The following is a 21,978-nucleotide window of genomic DNA, read 5'->3' as shown; positions in this document are numbered from 1 at the left end:
GTTTTAGAATACGGTAGCTTCTGTTTTCAATCCGCGGCGAAAACACACTTACTGAAGATTCAACGGGTTCAGTACCGTTGCCTTCGGATCGCGTTAGGTTGCATGAACTCAACTCACACTATGAGCTTAGAGGTACTTGCTGGTGTACAGCCTCTGACAGACCGCTTTGCGGAGTTATCGTTCCGGTTCCTCATCCGATGCGAGGTTGTGAATCCATTGGTCATTGAAAACTTCGAAAAGCTGCTTGCACAGAACCCTCAAACTCGTTTTATGAGTGTGTACTACTGGTACATGACGTTGGAGGTAAGCCCATCTCCGGTTAACACCAATCGTGATAACTTCTCAGACTTCGACAGTTCCTCTGTGGATTTTGATCTGTCCATGAAGGATGAGATCACCGGAATACCAGAATCTTTTCGTTCCGTGTGTATTCCACAAATTTTTGCAAGTAAGTTCGGGCATGTTAGCGGGGACAGACAGTTCTTCACAGATGGTTCGAAAACCGATGATTCGACTGGTTTCGGTGTCTACAACGAATTTCATAGCGCCACCTTCATGCTTCAAAAGCCATGCTCGGTATACATTGCTGAGCTAGCGGCTATATACTACACCTTAGAGTACATTCGCACTCTCCCACCTGAGCACTACTTCATTTTTACCGACAGTCTAAGTTCTCTGGAGGCTGTTCGGTCAATGAAACTGATGAAGCACTCAGCGTACTTCCTGAATGGAATTCGCCAAGTCTTGAGTGCTTTGTCCAAACGCTCATACACCATCACCATAGCTTGGGTCCCTTCACATTGCTCAATTCCGGGTAATGAGAAAGCGGACTCTCTGGCTAAGGTGGGCGCTAGCGAAGGCGATATTTACGAGCGTCAAATTGCCTTCGACGAATTTTTTGCATTAGCCCGTCAGGAGACCTTGATCAGCTGGCAACACAAATGGAGAGATGGAGAGATGGGTAGATGGTTGCACTCCATCATTCCGCAGGTATCGAAGAAGCCATGGTTCAAAGGGTTGGATTTAGGCCGCGATTTCATTCGTGTAATGTGTCGGCTGATGTCCAACCACTATTTGTTAAACGCACATACCTTCCGTATTGGGCTCTCGGAAAGCAATCTCTGTGTCTGCGGCGTGGCTTACCAGGATATCGAACATGTCGTGTGGGGATGCGATGAGCATCGTGAAGTCAGATCTGAGCTGTATGAAACTCTCCGGGTCCGAGGAAAACAACAGAAACCCGTTAGAGAAGTGTTGGCAGGCCTTGATTTGGAGTACATGGATCTTATTTACCAGTTTTTGAAACGTGTTGATGTCAGAATTTGATCTCGTACGTTCCTTGTTTTCGTTGCCCGAAATTTAGTTTTGTTGTTCGCTCCCTGTCTTTCGTTGCCCCCCTTTCCGTTTGTCCTCTTCTTGTCGTTGTCTTCCGATAAAGCCCTTTCTGTTTAGTCCCGTTACAGATCAGGACAGTCGGTCCCATCAAGTTTTTAGTATAAGATAGCAAGTAATTTAGTATGAGTCCCTTAATTCCCTCCTTTCTAACTTTATATATTTGTTATCCCTAACCTCGAAACAGCCGCGAGTACTTCGGCTTCCAAAACTAACCTAGTATTAAGTCAGTATAAATTTAAAAAACAACATGTAAAATCAACATAAAAAAAATGTAAAGATGATTTCGGCTCTGTTATGCCCAAGTGGCGCCCGAGCCTTCCAAATAAACGAATAAGTAAAAAAATGATTTCCTCTCAACTCCTCTCGATGCTTTTTCCCATAAAACAACCTTAGGAACACTACAGGGGATCTTAGAGAGTTTCCATGGGGGCTAAGCGCCACTTACATGAGTCTCAGGGGGTTCCATGGAAGTCCCTGAGGATCTCAGGGGCGATTCCGGGGATGTAAGGGAGTACCAAGAGGCCTTTTTTTCTATCTGTATTAACGAGATTTTTAGCCCTTGGCTGGTTTATCTCGGGACCCACGCTTTACTTTAATTCCGAAGCACTCACATTTTGTGAGTTTGTCGGGAGTGGGGTTCGATCCCGGGTCCTCGGCGTGAAAGGTATGCACTTTTACCACCACACCAGGTCCGCTTCAATAGTACCAGGAGGTCTCAAGGGCGTTCCAAAGGAGTTCCAGGAGATTTCAGGAGCGTGTCAGTGGCGTTCCCGGGGCTTTCAAATGGTAGGTCTTAGGGTCGCATCAAGGCGTCTTAGGTAGATTCCAAGGGACCTCAGGGACGCTTCGAAGGGTTTCAGGGAGTTCCAGGGAGGTTCTAGTGGAACTCAGGGGCGTTTCAAGGGATCTCAGGGGAATTATAGGGGATTTCAGTGGCTACTAGAAGATCTCAAGGACGTTTCGAGGGGGCCAAATGAGTTTAAGGACGTATCATGAAGTCTCAGTGGTGGATAATTGGGTTTCAAGTTTGTCCCAGGGAGTTTTATATGGTGGCTTAGGGACGCTTCCAAAGGTCTCGGGATTCCAGAGAAGTTCCAGAAGGCGTCAAAGGTGTTTCAGGGAGCCTTAAGGACGCTCTCAAAGGGTCTCGGGGGGCTCCATGGAAGTTCCAGAGAGTCTCAGGGGTGTTCCCTTTGAACGAACCTGAAACATCATGAGAAACCCTGAATTCCCCTGGAATCACCTTGCACTGAGATCTCCTGGTATCGTCCTAAAATCTCTTGGCCCCCTTTGAAACGCCCCTGAGATCTCCTGATAGGGCTGCTAAGTATCAGTCTCAGTGCCCGTTTTTCAGCCGAATATGAATGGCTGCGGCGATCGTTTTCTGTTCCTCGATGTGAGAGCTGACAGAGTCCGCCCAAGCAACATGACGTGTTGCTAAGCCAGTAATCGCAACCTTAGAGAAATTTATTCACTGTCCGGTCCGTATTACGGACGACAGAACACAATTGCTTCTCCTTTGAAACCCAAAAATCGCAGATTCTGATTTCCTATGCAACATGAACGAGGAGGAATGATGAAAAAATGAAAAAAGTTTTGTTCAGACTCGAACCATGGACACCAGGAGTATTATCTACTCACATTACATACTACACCAAGAGCTCTGTGAGAGAACCGATGCTCAACGCACCATAAAAGCCACTGACGTTACTTGTTACTTTATTGCACCTTCTTTGTCACAAGAACTGTCAAAATGAAAGCTTAAGTTTTCTGTAACGCATTTGAAACCTAATTTGAACAAACAAACCGGAGTTAGATGTTTCATGCATGTGTGATTTCTATGAAACAAAGCCGCAACTTAACGAATTTCGGAGTTTAAATGCAACTCCACTGACAAGATGGAAGTTTCGTGTGCTTCTAGTGTAACTCATTTAGAATAAAGCATTGAAAGCATCCACATTTTGGATGATGTTGCAAATGCTGCTTGAGTGAGAGCTCCACTTTGCTGCATGCGAATGTAAGTACCTTTTTGATATAGCTCCCGTGTTGCCGATTGGAAAACAACAATGACAAGCAAACCAAAACGGAGAAAATAAAAAAAGCAACATATCGCAATTATAGAGGCCTGTCGAAAAATTACTGCCCATCTCCTGATACCCTCTGAGATGACCCTAAGACCCTTTCGAATGACCGTGAGACCTCATGGTACCCCCTGAAACCCCCAGGTACTCCCATAAAACGTCACTAAGAACTTTTGGTACCCCATGAAGCCCCCCTGAAACGCCTCTGAGATCCCTTGAAACCCTCTGGAACTTCTCTGGAACAACCTAAAACCCTTTGAAGCGTTCCTAAAGCCTCCAGGAGCCACCTAAAATCCCTTGAAGCGCTCCTAAGGCTCCCTGAGATCCCCTGAGAAGATCTTGAAATGCACCTGAGATCCCCTGAAGCACCCCTTGACACCCATGAAGTCCTCTGGAACCCCCTAAGACTCTTTGAAGTGTTCCTGAGGCCCCCTTGAAATTTCCTTAGAACCTCTGAAACTCTGTTGCGCCCCTTAAACTCCTTGGATTCCTCTGTAACCTGCTGAAACCCTTTGATACGACCTTGAGACCATCTTAAACTCCCCTGAGACCTCCTCGTACTCCTAAAACCCTCCGGAAACTCCTTCAAATGCCTCTGAGATCTCCTGCCAATCTCCTGAAACTCCCTGAAATTATTATTCTGGAATGCCCTTGAAATGCCCATAAAACGCCCCTGAGATCTTCTAGAATTCTCATGAATACCCCTGGACACCCTGGAGCCACTGAAACCACCCTGAGACCTCATAGAACCATATCGGATTCCCTTGAAGTTCTCTGAAAACCATCTCGAATGCCCCTGAGACCTCCAGGTACCCCTCTGAAAAACCGCTGGGGCCGCCTTGTCATCGTTTATACTGTTTGGCAATTCCATTACACATTGCTCTCCAAAAATGCACTTTTCAAATGCAGGCCATCAAGTATCCCTTCCGCCTTCGGAGTTTCGACAAGCTTGCCGCTTTAAATGCTCCCCACCCAGCAGTAATTACCATTCACCGACTTACCTCGAAAATACTCGCTCGAAACCTAAAAATCTACTGGTCCGCTACCAATCGGCTGGATGATTGAATCACGCTGCTCATAAGGCTCGCCACGTTGCTCTCGTTTCTGCCGCCACAGTCGGGCCCCAATTGGTAGTACAATTATTTTCCTTATTATTTTTTTTTCTTCTATGTCTTCTACAGCTCGGCTCTCAGTTCAGCGCTAAATTTCCAACACTTTTCCGCGAATCACACTTTCAGCAATGGTTGAACCTCCCTATATTAACCGCCAACCAACAAAGCGCGTACTCCAATTTCCCGCACACTACCGCACAAAACTAGACTCGCGCGCGCTCGTTGCTGCTGGGGTAGGGTACCCGCTGCTGCACTGTAACTGCAACTGCAACCGCACACACGCCAACTTCACGACGACGCGACGACCGACCCTATTCTCCTTTCACTACTGGCTGGGCGATAGCAGCGGCGCAGCTCTCCGTTGCTGCTGCTGGCTGATCTTGTGCTGCTGTTTGTCACGCAAAAAGAAAAACAACTCTTTAGAGTTTGATGGAATAAGATAAACGCTGACTTTTGGCTTGGCTTGGCACGGTTTTCGTGCGGAGTTTTGCAACGAGTCATGGTTTTTGCACAGTTTATTATGGGGCTGCTGAGCGATGGTCCCCCGGTTTGGATGGTTGGAATTGTTGTGAAAATGCATAGGCTCGTTGTGCTCAACAGTGAACCCAGCACCCAGAAAGCGTCAAACTTGGAAGGATGCGAGGGACAGGTGATATTGATAAATAGCCGAACAACAATTCTGTAAAGATTGTGTTTGAAAGAAATCCTGACGCAACAAAACGGTGTGGTTATTTAGCGGTGATGCTGAAAAGCGGTTCCTTTTCAAACATTACACTAGCATTAGGCTCCTATTTATAAGCGCGTAACTGATTTTGAAAAAAGCATCTTTTGAAGTTGTGTATCGTTTGGCCTTCCATGAATTCTTAAATGCCCCTACTTCCGATAGTAGCGTTGGTTTGATAGGGAAAAATGAAATACGATTCGCAGCATTGGATGAAGATGCAGTTAGGCCCTTTTGAAATGTTGGTGCCGATAAAGGGTTTCCTGCATGGCACAAAAACAGTTGCTTGCATTACTGGATTGTTTTTCTCATGCTATTAAACACTTTCAACGCATCGGTTAATTAAAGAAGCAAGTCAACCTCACCAAACTATTTCATACCATCTACACATGTATTGAGAAACGGCAACAGTTGATTTTCCATTTCAATCAATCCTAATTCCAAACCCCGACTACCCCGGGCAATACTTGCTTCACAGATGAAGGAAATTAGTTCCAGTTTTCATCTCAACTCAGCTGCTTACCTCTTGCTTCACCCGTCCGTCCAACATCACTGCTCAACCACTCCACCAATCAAACCAACCTGATCATTAATTTTAAAAGTGCAAGTTTCCGACATCGACATCGAAACGAAACCTGCCGAACCGGCTTACTCGCTTGTACCATCGTTCAAGTCTTACTGCGCTAGACTAAGATACACACAATTTCCGACATTCACTGTAAAGTGAGGGGACTACTTTTATTCCTACTTCTTCGAGACGCATGGGGGTCTCTCTCTCATAAGCATAATGTTCACGTAGTAGTTAACTGGTCGGCGGGCCACATTTAGTACCAATATTAGTGAAGCCCCCAGTGCTGACGACCATACCGTAGGTATCGAGAGTGGAGCTGTTTCTTACTCACATTCAGTCATTCAGTTGCGGATCATATGTTGGCTTTCGTTTCGTCTCTCGATTCGATACCTCTCCGTATCAGTCAGTAGCCGATCGGCAGCGTTGTGTTTTTGGGACAGTTTTTTCTTTCAGTATTTTTTTTCTTGTAGGGAAACGGTCCATCCCAAGCATAGTACTTCAATTTTCATCCTACTTGAATCAAAGGAATTATGAATTCTCCCAATTTTATTTTGTATATTTTGTACCAAATAAAAGTACAGGGGCATATAATGGTAAACCCAAAGCTTCGATTATTTCCCCACATGTTTGATAGGCAATTTTGCAAATTAGCATTCTTGTCTCTTGGCATCTACCAGTAAAATCTATGAAATACTTATTGAATTTGAAAATTCCAGTGAAACTTAAAAGTTTCGCTGTAGTCAAATGATTTTGAAAAACAAATCCTATTTCTGTTGAAACAGTCTTGCTTCGATTTTTACGCATCCTAGTTTTAAATGACTGTTTTTTTTTTCAAATAAACTTTCGAAGGGCATGCTTTATGGGATTTTTGGAAAAAAAAAGAAACGAAGCAGAATTTATTAATGTTTCGTGAGATCGATCCGAAATCGCAAAAGTGGGTTTTTTTTATTATCGTTCAAAATGGTACCATGGTTCTCAGAATTCGATGAAATTTTTTTCACAGGTAGGGCTCATATGTATATACAAGAACAAAAACATAATTGAAAAAATAAGTGTCGTCTAATTTTCCGGAAAACTCCAGTGGAAAACTAACATTTTCCACAGACACCACCTTCTTTGAAAAATCATAACTCAAGAACGAAACATCGTAGACATAATGTTTTTTTGTGAAATCATAAGCAAATTTTCTCAGCAATTGAAAAAAAAAATACAAAATGAAAATTGTTTTCCACAAAATTTTCCACTGTTGAGGAAAATCGGTTGGAAAAAACTATTTTCGAAGTCCTGAAAAATTCTAAAAAAATATTTTTGGAAGGGAATTACATAAGCTATATTCTGTAAAATTTTCAAGATGTGGTTATCGCCGTTCCTGAGTTATGACCAATTTTCTGGATATGGTCTAGGTGTTGGTTGGTTTTCGACCGTCTTGATTATTAATTTGCACAAAATTGGTCATAACTCAGTAACGGAGGAAAATCACATCTTGAAAAATTACAGAATATAGCTTATGTAATTCCCTTCAAAAAATATTTTTTTTAGAATTATTCCGGAGTGCAAAAATAGATTTTCCGACTTCTCCAACCGATTTTCCTCAACAGTGGAAAGTTTTGTGGAAAACATTTTTCATTTTGTATTTTTTGGATTGCTGAGAAAATTTGCTTACGATTTTACGAAAAAACATTGTATCTACGATGCATTGTTCTTAAGTTATGATTTTTCGAAAAAAAAACGGCTCATATAGCACATCTGGGAAATTTACACAAAATTGGTCATAACTCAGGAACGGAGAAAACCCAAATCTTGAAAATTTCACAAAATATAGCTTACGTAATTCCCTTCCTAAAATATATTTTTTTAGAATTTTGCCGGAGTTAAAAAATAGTTTTTTTTTTTACTTTTCCAACCGATTTCCCTCAACAGTGGAAAATTTTGTGGAAAACAATTTTCAGTTTTATTTTTTTTTCAATTGCTGAGAAAATTTGCTTACGATTTCACAAAAAAAAACATTGTGTCTACGATGACTCGTTCTTGAGTTATGATTTTTCAAAGTAGGTGGTGTCTGTGGAAAATGTTGGTTTTCCACTGGAGTTTTCCGAAAAATTGGGCGACCCTGATTTTTTTCATTTTTTTTTTGTTCATATATACAGGATGTTTGGTTCATGAATGCTAACTTTTTAAAGGGTGATAGAGGACCATAATGGTAAAAAAAAAGTTCTACGCATATGGTCATATCTCAACCGTTATGTAGTTATTAAACTCTCCATGTTTTTGACTTTTATTGCCTTAACTGGCTATAACTTGAAAATGGTCAAACATATCGCAGTTTTTACCCTTATTCGAAAGATTATTGAATTATCTATCAAATGGCAACTTCGAATCGATTGGTTTAGTTAAATAACTAAGTTTTCTAGAGCAAAATAGCTAAAAACAGTGTGTTTTAATTTATTTTTGTCAATTATCCTTGAAACATGCGTAATAAATTAAAATTCTTTCTTTATCAAAGCTGTGGCTCCTGTAACACTCTACAATTCGTTCTTTGACACCAAACTTCTAGCTCTTATTGTTTTCTTGCGATTTTGATTTGAATGTGCGGCACAGTGCTCAGAAAAAGGCTTACCATGACAGTTGCAAATTTATGATCTGAAATGCGATGTTTAAATCGAAATTGCAAGAAAACGATAAGAGATAGAAGTTCGATGTCAAAAAACGAATTATAGAGTGGAACAGGGGCTACAAGTTTGCCGAAGAAAGAATTTTAAATGATTGCGCATTTTTTTTTAAAGATAATTGCCAAAAACAAATAAAAACACACTACTTTTGAGCTTGTTTGTTCTAGAAAACTCAGTTATTTGACTGAACCAGTCGATTCAAAGATGACATTTGATAGAAATTTCAATAACTTCTCGAATAAGGGTAAAAACGCGATAAATTTGACCATTTTCAAGTTATAGCCAGTTAAGGCAATAAGAGTCAAAAACATGGAAAGTTCAATAACTAAGTAACGGTTGAGATTTGACCATATGCGTAGAACATTTTTTTTTCACCATTTATGGTCCTCTAACACCCTTTAAAAAGTTTGCACTCAGGAACCTAACATCCTGTACATGAACCCTACCTGTGAAAAAAAATCATTGAATTCTGAGAACCTTGGTACCAATTTGTACGATAACAAAAAAATCCCCAAAATTTAGTAAATATGTACATAGTTTTGGTGGAAATTGTTACTGTCTGTTCACATTTTTTCCTTCAAGTATTTTTTTGATTTTCTGTAAACTTGATTTACAGAATTGCAATCTCAAGGAACAGTGTTTTTGACTTGTTCATATAAAAGAAATTCCTTATCGCTTAAGGCGAAACTGGAAGCATTTTCTCATTTTTTTGGTTTTTGATTTTTTTTTTTTATAAAATAACGAAGCAATATTTTCAAAATCGGTTTTCGTACACATGTAGGGTATGAATCCAGGTATCTCATGATTTTTTTTATAATTTAGGAAATGCGTTCTATAGTCAAACATTTTGGTGCTATGCAATAGTCTAGAATTTTTTTTATTAGTTTTAAAACTCTAATAAACATTTTGAGATTGAAAAACAAAAATATGTTATCAGAACACTGCAGAAATGGTAAAATAAATACTTAAATTCTCAAGGCCTTCAGAATAAAATTCTATAGATTACATATTTGACTTTGACTCATAATTAAGCTATCCTTAAAAATCGATGTATGAAAAGTCACGGTGCTCGCTCAACGCTAAAATGAAAGATATGTTTGAACTAGCTTGATCATCTAACAAGTAAATCGTTTATTTCATGCCTAACCCTTTTTTAATATACGTACATTATATGTACGAAGTTTGGCAAATATTTGAAATATTTTACAGTCACTAAAAATAAATATCTCAGCTTCTAGACAAGATATTTGAAATCGTTTAAAAAGAGAAATGTCGCATATAAATAGTACTATCAGATAAAATTTTCATGGTTTACAAAATAAGAAAAATAATTCATGTATCAAGCACATGTATATGCAGATTTAGATAAAAATACTCAAAAATTTCCCATTTGCTATCGGCACTGAAAGGTTCTGTCGTTAATTAAAACATAATATTCTAAAAACCAATGCCCTTTAAAAAGCCTTGGAGACCATATAATATACAAAAATTCAGAAATCTAAAAAATATTACAAACATATTGTTTTAAATTTTTTTGAAAAGTGGTCGTTACTGATAAATAATTTTACAGAAATAAAAATTAAGAAAAAAATTCTAGAAAATTTGTTAGAAAATTTAAAAGCTCTTCAAATATCCTACAATTATGCATATCTTCTATTTAAGGGTTGAGAATCATGACTTATCGAACATCATTTTTCTTTGGGACAGCCTAGAATTTCGTGTAGAGTTTCCCGAGCAAAGTCCAACAACAAAATTACAGCAAATCGAAAACATGATTTGTATTCAGCAACAAATTGATATCACATTTTGATGTAATTTTATCTTTACTTAATTTGATTTCAAATTTTGCTTTCGGTTTGCTGTCATTTTGAATTAATGTAAATATTTAGTGTTACAATAGTTTTTAAATCTTTTAATAAACTATGTGAAGTAATTCTAGGGATATATAATAATTGAAATTGTATTATTGCATTTAGGATTGGATATCAACCGAAAAACTCTACATTTAACGAATTTTCATTTTTCTTGCGCTTATAACAAAAACAGTTATCAATTTGCTATCATCGATAGCAGAAATGGTTTTCAATTTGCTGTCACAGGAACATTTTTCTGCTCTCATTTTTGATGTTTTAACCGTTAAAACGACGGAAACGACAACAACCTGAGTTATCAAAATTTGCAATGACACAACATCAAAATTAGTTTTCAATTTGCTATCAGACTTTGCTCGGGTTCCGATTCAACAAACAAAAATTACTTATTTGAGCCATTCCATAGCAATTCGATACACCACAGCTCTGAATGTCGTAATACTTGGAGGGCTTTGTCTATGCACTGAATATAATTGGACCCGTATTTTTATTTTGTAATTAGGGTGACAAACTTTAAGATCTGTTTGTGTAAAAAAAACAAAGATTAAGAATTTTCTCAAACTTTTGAACCAGATAGCCGTTTTTATTTTTTTCTTTTCTTCGTTTTTTTTTAAGATATTGCATTGTAATTGCCAGAAAACTACACTGTAAGGGCCATTGTGTTTAGATGGAAAAAATATGTAAACATATTAGTTTTTTGACGTATTTATAGTCTTCTAGGAAATACCCTGGTTTTATTTTATTCTTTTTAATATTTGAGATCAGCGATGCTATTAGTCATGATGACCTTCCCATGATGACGTACAAGTTGGCCTTGTCATCGTCACAAGATGAAACGAACATTCGCGCGCTTCATCATGTGATCATGAAATTTTCTTCTGGTTGACTAAGTATTTAAAAGATAAAGTGGACATGTATTCATTATTTAACCCTAAAAGGGATACCTGGGGTCCATTGGACCCCAGGCGCCTTTCAGAGCTCGTCTTTGATGGAACACACTCAGCGAGGTAACGAAACTGAGGCCATGAAAGTATCCCTTTTAGGGTTAAAGGATTCAACCCAGAGTGGTCTCAAGAACAACCCTGTTTTCAAATTGGTCACACTTTTGACGAAAGAAAGGGTGTTATTTTTATCGATGAACCACAAACCCACCAAGTATCGCGACAATTGGAGTCACGACATTCAGAGTTGAGGCATTCGGAGTATGTGTATGTGGAAATTTTCACAACAAACCTGAAATTCTAAAGGAATGATTGAAAACATTCCTTGGGGAATCCCTGCAAAACGTGCTGAATTCATGTGGAAAAATAACTTGGAAAACTTCGTGGTTAACACATTTGGCAGATCTGTGTAGAAATTAGTTGAGATATTTAGAGAGATATTCCCGATAAAATTGTCGAGGAATTTATTAAGCATCCAGTGAGAGCTCTTCCAAAAATTTGAATTTTGGAAGGAATTGTTCTTCAAAAAAGCACCCTTAGTAAAAATGTACCTACTAGCTTTTATAACTAAACGCAACACGATGAAATTGAATATAATAACATTATATTCTAAAAGCTTTATTTAACCCTTAACCCTGTTGTATTTTGTACAATACGTTAAAAAAACTCGCTTGATCTACACAAACCAACGTGGTGCTGGTAGCGATGGCCAATTTCTGGAAGATTAAGGGTTTTTATTTACTCGTGCAATATTTTGCTCTGATTTTTTTTGTCAATGTCTACAAAACATTCATCAGAAATTATAGCTGAACTCTTTTGGAAATTACGAACTCTTTTGAGGATAAACCTAGAATTTTCTGGTTCCTGTATGCTTCCATTTATCTTCCAATACTATTTACTGGAGAAATTCCTCCAGAATTTTTTGAATTTTTGGAGGAACTCTTGGATAAATCCTTGAAAGAATGCCTGAAGGAATCTCTGGAGGAATCCTAGAAGTAGTTTGTAAAGAAGTCCCTGGGGGGATCCCTGAAAAATTACTAATGGTATTCCTCCAGGAATTTCCTGGAAGAATTTATGAAGAAATCCCTAGAGGATTTCCAGGCAGAATCCTCTGGAGGATTTTCTGGAGGAAACCCTGAAATATTCCTGAGGGTATTCCTGGAGAATTTCCTGGCAGAATTTCTGAGAAAATCTCCAGAAGAATTTCTGGAAAAATTCCTGGAGGAATTGTTGTCATAATTTCTGAATGATGTCCAGGGGCAATTCCTGGATCAATTTCTGGAGGAATTCCTGATGAAATTCTTGGGGTAATTCCTGAAAAATTTCCTGGAATAGTTCTTGGAGATATTCCTGGATAAAATCTTGGAGGAATTGCGGGAGGTTCTCCTTTGGGAATTGCTGGCGGAATCCGTGAGAGAATCTCTGTAGTAATTCCTTCAACAACTTCTGGATGAATTTCTGGGGTAATCTATGGAGAAGCTTTGGGAGATATTTTTGACAAAAATCCCCTGAGAAATTCACGGAGGGATTTCAAGTGACACCTCTGGAGGAATTCCTGGAGAAATCTCTGGAAAAATCCCTGAAAAAGTTCCTGGACGAGTTTTAGCGGAATTCCTAGAGAAATATCTGTAGCGATTCCTGAAGGGAAAACTGGAAGATTTCTTAGTGGAATTTCTGGAAAAATTCCAGAATTTATTCCTAGAAAAAACCCTGGAAGAGTTTCTGAAGCAATCCCTAATTTATGATGGTGTTCCTTGATTAATTCCTGGTGTAATTCCTGGAGGAATCCCTGAAAAATTCTTGAAGGTATTCCTGGAGAATATTCTTGAAGAATTTCTGAAGAAATCCCTAGGGGATTTCCTGGAAGAATCCTTGGAGAAACTTCTGCAGGATTTCCTGGAGGAATCTTCAAAGAATTTCCTGAAGAGATTCCATGGAGAAATCTCTGGAGGAGTCCCTTAAGCATCTCATGAGAAATTCCCGGAGAAATATCTAGAGGAATCGTTGACATAATTTCTGCAAGATGTCCAGGAGCAATCCCTAGAGAAATTCCTGGAGAAATTCCTGGGGGAATTCATGTAGAAATTCCAAGGGGCAATTCCTAGATAAGTTCCTGGAGAAATTCCTGGATAAAAACCTGGAGAAATTCGTAGAGGTATTCCTTTGGGAATTTCTGGAGTAATCTCTAGAAGAATTTTTGGAAGAATTACTGGATGAATTTCTAGAGGAATTCTGGGAAATTTCTATTTTTATTCTATTATTTTTCTATTTCTGAAAAAAATCCCTTGAGAAAACCCCGGAGGAATTTCTAGCGAAATTTCTGGAGGAATTCTTGGATAAATCCTCGAAGGAATTCCGGAAGAAATCCTTGGAGGAATCCTTGAAGCAGTTTGTAAAGAAATTTCTGGGGGAATCCTGAATTTCCTGGAAGAATTTATGAAGAAATCCCTAGAGGATTTCCAAAAATAATCTTCATAGGAACTGCTGGGGGATTTCCTGGAGGAATCTTCGGAGGATTTCCTGGAGGAGTCCCTGAAAAATTCCTGAGGGTATTCCTGGAGAATTTACTGGAAGTATGTCTGAAAAAATTTCCAGAAGAATTTCTGGAAAAAATCCTGGAGAAATTGTTGACATAACTTCTGAAGGATGTCCAGGAGCAATTCCTGGATCAATTCCTAGAGAATTCGCTGGAGAATATCCTTTGGGAATTGCTGGCGGAATCCTTGAAGGAATTCTAGAAGGAATCTCTGTAGTAATTCCTTCAACAATTTGTGGATGAATTTCTGGGGGAATCTCTAGAGGAGCTCAGGGAGAAATTTCTGAAAAAATCGCCTGAGAAATTCCCTGAGGAATTTCTGAAGAAATCCCTGGAAAAATCACTAGAAAAGTTCCTGGAGGAGATTTTAGTGCAAATCCTGGAGGAATGCCTGTAGCAATTCCTGGAGGGAATACTGGAAGATTTCTTGGCGGAATTTCTGGAAAAAATCCAGAAGGTATTCCTAGAAAAAATCCTGGAAGAATTTCTGAAGGAATCCCTGAAAGATTTCCTGGAGTAATTCCTAGAGGAATTTCTGAAGAAATTCGTGGATGAATCTTTTAGGGAATTCGTATAGGAATACCAGAAATAATTCCTCAAGAAATCGCAGATGGAGTTCTTGAACAAATTCGGGAGGAATCCTTAGAGGAATCCAGAAGGAAACCCGGAAGAAATTTCAAGAGGAATTACTAAGGGAATCCCTAAGCAGTTCCTGGAGGAAGTACTGAATCAATTCCTAGAAAAGTTCCTTAAAAAATACAATGAGGAATTGCTGGAGGAACCCTAAAAAGAGTTCGTGGGAGAATCTTTGGAGGATGTTTGAAATAAGTTGTTTCAGAAAAAATCACAGAAGGAAGTCCCGAGTTAAGCCCTGCAGAAATTCTTGGAGGAATCCCTGGGGGATATCCTAGAAAAATACCCGTAGATATTAACGGAGGAATCTCTAGAAATACTCCTGGAGGAATCTCTATAAGAATTCCTGGAGGAATTTCTGGAGAAATATCTATACGCAATTCAATTCCCTGAGGATTCCTGGAATAATTCTTAGAGTAATCTCTGAAAAAATTCATGGAGAATTCCCAGTGAAAATTTCTGAAGAAATTGCAGATGGAATCCTTGGAGAAATCCTAAAGGAATACTAATAAGAGTTCGTGGAAGAACGCCTTGAGGAATCCCTGTAGCAGTTCCTGAAGAAACCCCAGGAGAAATCCTGGGGGATTCCTAAATAGTTCCTGGAGGAAGTATTGGATTATTTTTTGGAGAACTTCTGGAGGAATTCAAAAAAGTGTTCCTGGGGGAACCCTTGGAGGATTTTTTTTTAATAATTCCTGCAGTTGTTTCTGAAATGAATACAGAAGATATTCCCGGTCGAACCCTTGGAGGAATGCTTGAAAGAAAATCTGGAGGAATCCCGGAAGCAATCCCATGATGAATTCCTTAGGAAATCCCAGGGAAGCTTTCTTAACAAATTCCTGGAAGAATTTCTGTAAGAAAAAAAATGAAGGCATCCATGTCTGCAATATTTTTTGGACGAATTATTGTTGGAATTTTTGGATGGAGAATGTTTTGTACAATGATTAAAGGAACTCCTGGAAATTTCTGGAGGAATTATCGAAAAAAGCACTGGAACAATCACTGAAGGAACTTCTAAAGATATCCCAGGAGAAATTCCCGGAGGAATGCCTAGTGAAACCCATACAGGAATTCTTGGAACACTCTCTGGAGCAATCCATGCTAGAATCACTGAAGGAAGCTATGGAAAATTCCTGAAGGAATTCATCGTTGTATCCTTGCAGAAATATTAGTAAAAAACTGAAGGAATCGTGGGGGGGAATTCTTAAAGTATTTCTTGGAACAAACCCTAAAAAACTATCTGAACCCTGCAAGATGTCCATGGAAGAATTCACGAAAGAGAAACTCCTGGATATGTTCCTTGAGGAATTTCTGAAAGAATCCTTGGAAAAGTTCCTGAATAACTGCCTAAAGGAATTTCTGGAGATGTCCTTGAAGGAATTTGTAAAGAAATCTCAGGTATTATTATCTTAGCATGGCGTTTGTTTGAATTAAAGACTAGTGAAAATTCGTGTAGCAATAGCATGTAACTGCACTCTATAGTAGCAACTTGCCGGAAACTTGCCATGCTGTTTTTGTGTTCGATGAATAAACATCACAAAATTTAACCATTCATCCAAGCTTGTTATTTGGTTAAATTCTATGATAAGATTGAAGTAGATCTCTTGGAGAAATACTTGGCATAATTTCCTGTGCTTCTAAAGAAAAAAAAAGGTTGGATAATTGTGGATAAAAACCTCAAATATTAGAATAGTCTAGAGAATAGTTTTTTTTTTAAAATATTTTTTCTGGAACTCTTGAATTATTTACAATCTTTGAGAAGGCTTGAATTAAAAAAAAGCTGTCGGCCAGGGGGCTGGCACGGCTCCCCCTGCCCCCCTCTGGCTACGCCCTTGGGCTTTAGGACATTTGGTCGAATGACATTCGGTCGAATGACGTTTGGTCGAATGACATTTGGTCGAAAGTACGTTTAGTCGAAAGGACATCTGGTCGAATGGACAATTGGTCGAAATCCATTTTTTTGATGAAGAAGCATATGACATTTCGTCGAATAGACAATTCGTCGAATGGACTTCTGGTCGAAATGCACTAACTGATGAAAAGAGATTTGAGTGGAAAGTAATATTATAGATTTCGGTATTCTAAATTATATGTTACTAAACTTATTTGGTTGAAAGTACGTATGATCGAATGAACGTTAAGTCGTATAGCAATTTAATCGTGTTTAATAATTTTAAACAATCAAAAGTGTAGTGTTGTGTAGTTTTCGTTGACATTGTTGAAGCAGTTGATTTTTTATCGAAGATTTCTTCTTACTTTTGATCTCGCCTCTTCTTTCAAGTTTCATATTTCATCGGGTTTTTGTGTAGAACATACTGGCTTTTCCATCAAAGATTTCTACTTCTTTTAAACATATGATATTCCTTCAAGTTTATTATTTGTATTAAGAGTGGACATTATGATTGTGATTTTTTTTTATTTATTTATTTATTTATTTATTTATTTATTTATTTATTTCGTCTTCGACTGTGTCGCACAGACTACCACTTAAATTCTAATTTTAGCACAGACATAAACTCAACACAATTTTACAAACATATCAAAACAGATTAAAACCAAACATTATAAATAAAATTAGGTTGCCCGCGTTGGTCTCCACACTGAACTATAACGATCTCTGAACTCTCGACATCGCACACCGGTTGGCCATTTCGACGCATTTAAGGCGGTATCACGATATTGTGCATCAACGACAAATTTAAATGAAACATAATCTAACGTTGAAGTATCCTTCCATGGAGAAACTAAGCATTTTACATTAAAAACACGTTCAGCTCCTAAAGCTTCACACACCATGAGACCTATTTCATTTTCGGTGACGTCATTTGCGATGTTAGAAATGTACAGCTGCAGAGTGTTGTTGTTTATATTGACATCAGAAGGTAGGTCGACGGCAGGATCTACGATGTTGCTCCTCGTTGAAGTTAGCGGTGAAGAAGTAGATAGTGGAACATTCATAGTATGATGCGTTAGTTCCGCAGATGCTTCAATGGTCGACGGAGGCGAGGTAAACTGCATAACAATTGTGTTAATACGTTCCACTTCAGTTTTCAAATGGACAACTTCATCCTGTGTTGCAAATATCCTCGTATCCGATGTAGCAGTTTCAGTCTTCCTAAAACGCCCGTAATCGATGGCATGTCGGCACGAGTCGCACATCCAACATATATTGCTGTGCAAGCAAGCACATCCTTCATCATATGATAAGCCAACACATTTTGCATGATAAACGTGTTCAGCCTTACAAAAAACTTCGCATCTTACAACAGTATCCTCGGGACGAATTTCAACATCGCATTTGTGGCAATGATCCATCATTGAACGGTATTTTTGCGGTATGGTAAACCCTGCACGAGCGATGCTAAGTTCGTCACGTCAGAGCTAGATGGCACCCTGTGACAAACAATCGAGGATGGTGGCGACGGTGGCGACTGATAAAGAGGCACTGCACGGTGGTGATATAGTTGAACGGAGTTATCGTAGCAAAACAAAATAGGGCGCAAATTTCTGTTTCGTTGTTGTTCCAGGCTGCTTTCTATTTCATCCGATAAAGTAACGAAGCACGTTAACAAAATTACGTAAAATATTGCGGTACGACAGGCACGACAGGGCAATTAATCGGCAAATAACAGCAGCTCGAAGAGCGAAACAAACAGCGCGCACACAGACGATATGATCAATGATTTTTCCTTCTTTTGAACATAGACTATTCTTTCAAGTTTCGTATTTATACCGTGTTTAAATGTTTTAGCTGTTGCCTTTTTATCATGTTTTTTTCCTTCTTTGAAACATAGGCTATTCTTTTACGTTTATTAATTTCATTGCGTTTTTCTGTACCAACTGCTGAATGTTTCAGAAGAAATTTCTCCTTTTGAACACAAGCTGTTATTCCGTTTGGTATTTAAATATTATAACTGCAGACTTTTTCATTAGAGATTTTTCCTTCTTTCAAACATAGGCTGTTCTTCAACGCAACGTTGCGATTTAACTCAACGCGAGCCAGAAATGATTCGCCTAAACGTCATTCGACCAAATGTCTTTCAACCCTCCACAAAATGGGTTTCGACCAAATGTCCATTCGACCAAATGTCCTTTCGACCAAACGTACTTTCGACCAAATGTCATTCGACTAAACGTCATTCGACCAAATGTCTTTCGACTAAATGTCATAGATCCACGCCCTTGCACGCTTTACTTCTCTTCCGAAGAAAATACTCACTTTTCGTGATTTTTTCTAGAGTGGGATTCGATCCCAGGCCTTCGGCGTGATAGTCAAGTGTTCTAACCACCACACCAGGTCCGCTCCACTTCTGAGAAATTCTAGGAAAAACTTCTGGAAATATTGCTGGAGAAAAACCTGAGAAAAATCCTGAAGGAAGTCGTCAATGAATTACTGATAATATTTCAGATTATATTCCTAAGGCAATTTCTGAATTTTTGATCTAAGTTTGTGGAGAAATCTCTAAAGAAATATTTTTAGTAGGATTCTCCTAAAAAATAGAAGGAATGACTTGTTTACTGAGGGTCTCCAGCTAGTGGTTAAGGCTATGGATCGCCAATCCGGAGACGACGGGTCGATTCCCGTTCCAGTCGGGGAAATTTTCTTGACTCCGTGGGCAAAGTGTATCATTGTGCTTGCCTCACAATATACAAGTTCATGCAATGGCAGGCAAAGAAAGCCCTTCAATTAATAACTGTGGAAATGTTCAAAGAACACCAAGTTGAAGCGAGGCAGGGCAAGTCCCAGTGGGGACGTCGAGCCATAAAGAAGAGAAGACTTGTTAAATCATAAAAGCTGTTGCTGTCAAAAATGTTGAAGGAATTCCCGGTTAAATTTCCGAAAAAAAATCCTGGAGAATGCTTTGAAAGAATTGTGAAGAAATCCCTAAGAAAATAGTTGGAATAATCTGAAGAAAACCGAGAAAAAATCCGGGAATTCTCCGATAACTTTCAGAAATAACTCCTAGAGAAATCCATGTGACGATTCCTGGCAAAACCCACAAAGGAGTTAAGGAAAAAATACCTGGAAAAGTCCCAGAAGGAATTGCTGGTGAAACTTTTGACGGAATTTTCTAAAGAATGAATGATGAAATCAATTAGAATTATCTTCATCATGTATATTTGATTCAAGTTTTGTTTACTGATAAATAAACATTTAATCTTAGCTTTATCAATTGCCTATGTAACAATTTTAAATACAACTGAGATTTTCGTGTGACTTTGCTAAGGACTACTTGTAGCACCCATCATTGGGTTTGACTAGTAAAAAAATACCTAAAATTTTTTGTTTCCTAAAATTCTCCATGAACGAAACTCCTATGGGAATAGCATACTTCAACATCGATTTTCTCCACTCATGGATTTAGTTAGATACGGTGTTTGGTAAAGTTAGGTTTTATTACATGTTATTCGTCTCTAAAGTTCTTAGAGTTTCATAACATTGGCTCCTCACTGTAGGTAAACGATATGCAACAGCCCCCATTCGAATGCATACATCCAAACACGACACAATTTTCGTTGTCGTTTCTTAGTGTACTTCTCCGAATCACCTTTTCTTAAGCACCGACAGCACAGACGTGTACTCCAACTTGCCCCAGCAGTAGTGGTGGCTCTCTTCCACTTAATGCCTCTTTGAAATTCAAGCCACTCACATCGTCAACATTGACTCGAACGAAATTCTCCCTAATCGAACGGTGACAATCCCTTCAAAATTTCTTCATTGGACACCAATTTTTGGTCATCTGTTCGACCCCATTCACGATACACTAACGATACCTCGATTACACTACCGATTTCATTTCCAACCATTCCAACCGAGAGCCACACAAGTCAGCAAACCAGCCAGCGGCACACATATCCGTCTGTTCGCACTAAAAAGGTGAAGGTTTTGGCATTTGAGATGCGATCCAATCTCCCAAGTTGTTCTGCTGCACTTTCAATCACATCGCACTGCTTGCGCAAACCGTAGTCCCAATGTTACTCGCATTCTTGTTCTTCTCCAGCGAAAAGCATCCAAGTTGTGATTTTCCTTTACGTCCTTGCGAAAACAGAAAAGTGAAAATCACTCACTGACTGGTCTTTTCTCTTTGGACGAGGGTCGCGACAGGCAAGCAAGCAAGCAAGACTCCGCGCACCACACGGAGTCGACGTAATCCACTTTCAACTTATGGAACCGCCACCACAACACACACCTTGGACTCCAGAAGAGGAGAGTGGGAGGGGGGTTGCCACGCAAAGACACTATTCAGCTACACGCGTAACGTGAGGACTGCGACGACCACGACGACGACGACTAACGGGGAGAGCGATCTGCAAGCGACGACGACATGCAGCCAGGGTTCGTTGTCTACTGAACGGAGAAATCTCCGCGAGACTTCTTGTGCATACCATTTTGCGCTCGACCGATCCGCGCGGCGCGCGACGACCACGACGACGACGGCAAAGCAAGGCCTGGCTAAAGGCTGCTGTTGCTGTTGTTGGTGTTGGTTGTGGGGAGCTCGCGCTCTCCCCAAGACAGTGAAAGGAATAAGAGCAAAGCGTTGAATGGCTAATGTCGCGCCGAGGTTCGAGTTTCTTGCTGGCACACTAGAGTGGTCCAAGATCACATACAAGCATCTTTCATGAATGCTTAGAATTAATTATGTTAGTCTTCAACTAAATGGCACTCGGGAAAGTATGTTATCAGAATTAATGTTGAAACAGATAAAGTGTGAATTTCATCTTATGCACCCAACCTCGCAAATGTTAGTATCTGATCAGGAACCCACCGATTCACCCAAATTTGGGCCACCCTACAGGCCCACGTTGCACAGGACGGTCTCAGCTGAGTTGGAGTTGTGGAGTCGCTGTGCGCCGCCGTTTCGAGCTGCATTATTGGGGAGATTGTTGTGATTTGTTTTCTAACAGCCGTGAAGGTTGATCAGGCTGCTGCTGGCTGGTGAGAGAACGCGAGCGAAGAGAAATTAACACTGCACGCGTGCATGTAGGGTAACCGTGTGTGGCTGTGATGGTATACAAATCGAAGAGTTTCCTCCGCGAAAGGCAGGTATGCAGCGAATTTTCCTGAGGTGAGTCATGATAGCGATGGGCTTAATGATTGGACGGTAGTGATGATTTCAAAAGTTCGAAGGACATCTCTCGGAGTGATGTTATCGTTTCAGTGATTCAATTAAGTTCTGTAGGATATGGGAATTTCATCATGTTAGTCAACATTTATTCAGAGGCAACTGACTCCGTAGAATCCTCGCTGTATGGAGAATCCTTTTACAAAAGTCTCGATCCTGAGCCAATCTTACCTTACTTACCTTACCGGTCAGACCAAGGGTCAGACTAAGGTCTGAGTGTCCTCTGCTGTACGTAGGAGTCTCCAGTTCCGCACTTTGCGAAGGGTACGCACACCGTCCTCCACTTTAACGACCCACTTAGCTCGCTGCGAAACACGTCTTCTT

General features: G+C 39.5%; 1 protein-coding gene across 3 annotated transcripts in view; it reads right to left on the bottom strand.

Annotated features, from left to right (window-relative positions):
• Nucleotides 1-21,116, bottom strand: part of LOC109405983 (chitin synthase chs-2) — a 225,546-nt gene extending 204,430 nt beyond the window's left edge. For 2 of the 3 annotated variants that reach the window (XM_062859777.1, XM_029878578.2), the window contains exons 1-2: nucleotides 20,722-21,116; nucleotides 4,478-4,976 (exon numbers count right to left, since the gene is read on the bottom strand). The gene's annotated coding sequence lies outside the window, so the exon portion shown is untranslated. The remainder of the gene's footprint in view (nucleotides 1-4,477; nucleotides 4,977-20,721) is intronic. The other variant, XM_019679040.4, reaches the window with a different exon arrangement.
• Between the last annotated feature and the right edge of the window lie 862 nt (nucleotides 21,117-21,978).

Source organism: Aedes albopictus, chromosome 3 (genome assembly GCF_035046485.1).
Source record: "Aedes albopictus strain Foshan chromosome 3, AalbF5, whole genome shotgun sequence".
Classification (NCBI taxonomy): domain Eukaryota; kingdom Metazoa; phylum Arthropoda; class Insecta; order Diptera; family Culicidae; genus Aedes; species Aedes albopictus.
This window is presented reverse-complemented; position numbering and strand designations above follow the sequence as displayed.